A 1,991-nucleotide genomic window follows, 5' to 3' on the forward strand; every position below is an offset into this window, starting at 1 on the left:
CAATAGATACAAGTAACCGTACTTCTATCCAATGAACCGTCAAAGTTTAAAAAAAAAATAAACGTCCCATTCACAAGTCCTTCAGTTGGAGTGCTTTGCTACATATGGTTCCATGACACTAAAATGGTGTCACAGGAAATTAATTACAGTACACCAAGAGGGACAAAACAGCAGTGCTATTAACGTGCGTTATAAAAACGTATCTCCAAAAACAATTTAAACCGCAGAATTTAAAGTTGAATGTATTTAGTGTTGTGTTTCCACACTGGACACAGCAATTTCTTACTTGCAGAGATTAGGTAAAGCCCTTTATTTTAGTGGACCAACAATGTCACTTGTTAACAGATTTTTTAAAATACACAATCTTTATTTTAACTTTTTTTTTTTTTTTTTTTTTACCTACAAACGTGTTTTTTCACGACGTGGTTTTGCACTAGACACTGCAGCTTTAAAGTTTCTTTTATGAAAGGATCTGAAATGATGAAAGTGGCCATTCTGCAGCAGTTTTTAATTGTATTAAATATGTTGAGTTTACAATGTCATAACGTTTACAATTATGTGTAACTGTAAATGTAATCTCTCCACCTAATGTTAGAAATACTCTGCAATAACGCCTGTAATTTCACCTCTGCCTGAGTGAACACTCAGCCCCCCACACATACACTTCCGCCTTAACAACAATAGTGAAGCAAAAATGTAACTTTCCGTAAATTAATCATGCATAAAGCACCATGTAATCAATGCTATATTTTATTTATATATATTTATTTTTTTTTTTTTTTTTTACAAAAAAAAAATAAAAATTCCCACTTGATCATTTTAATTTGCAGTTTTTAAACTATAAATAGCCTGTCTAAAACGGGGGTCGGGTGTTCAGATCGAAGCGACAGACAAGCAAACTGAATGTGGAAAGGAGAACATAACGGAATGGGCTCGCCCCAGGTATGGCTGTGGGGCTGAAGCGTTTCATCTCCCGGAGAAAACTGCTGCTCCTCTCGCAGCAAAAAAGTAAATACATTAAGAAAAATAACCACTTAATAGGCCTACTATTCATTTTGTTATAAAATTAATGCTAAATAAGATGTCTGTGTTATTAAGTGCCAGTGCAGCTTTTCTTTAGTTCAGATACTGTATCAAAAGGGAGAGACAGAAATTGAAGTTATACACGTTTATAGTTTGAACTATTTTTACTGTAGAAATATTGCATGAAGAATCACTAGTATAGGGAATTGGGGGACATGCTGTAGGAGCGTTATATCCGAGGCACGTTATAACCGAGAGCCTTATAGCGAGGGAGCACTGTAGTGTGTTCTGCCAAATTTTTCACTCTGCTTTCCCAAATAAGCTTATATAGCACTAAGACAGTGTGACAAAGTCAAATACTGCTTGGCTGCAGGGTGACATTTTTGGTAGCAAATGAGGTAAAAACCCAACATGACAAAGGTTTTGAGATTAATCAGCTACTAGGAACAATGAGCATAGATGGGTCAAATGGCTTCCTCTTCACCACATATGTGCACCAAGCATGAAGCCAATATGTCCAGAAACCTCAAGGTCACATGGCACCCAATGTAGCGGACTTCTTGGGCAACAGATCAAAACATGTGTGAAAATTTGAAGCTGCCAGTTTAAAAGGTTTTTTGTAACCGTTTGTAAACTCCTACAAGCACATAGCTGAATACTGAATCAATATACAATTTGTTCCATAGTTAATTACATAAGACCATAACCTAATCCAAAACTTAGATACGAGTTAGTACAATTGCAAAGATAATCTTTAAATCAATGAACTTGCTGGATTTTAAAACTACCCAGTATATCTCTTTTTTAAAAAATTCAAAAACTATTAATTTTAGGAAAACTTAATTATTAAACTTCTGCGATGACAAACAGCCACAATGTAGGAAAACGAATCCACTGTCAACTGCCGTTAGCTTAGATTCGATTCCAAAGCGCCAGCTACAGAAACAGCAAACAATGCAGACCATGCT

The sequence above is a fragment of the Polyodon spathula genome, chromosome 13, assembly GCF_017654505.1.
Source record: "Polyodon spathula isolate WHYD16114869_AA chromosome 13, ASM1765450v1, whole genome shotgun sequence".
NCBI lineage: Eukaryota > Metazoa > Chordata > Actinopteri > Acipenseriformes > Polyodontidae > Polyodon > Polyodon spathula.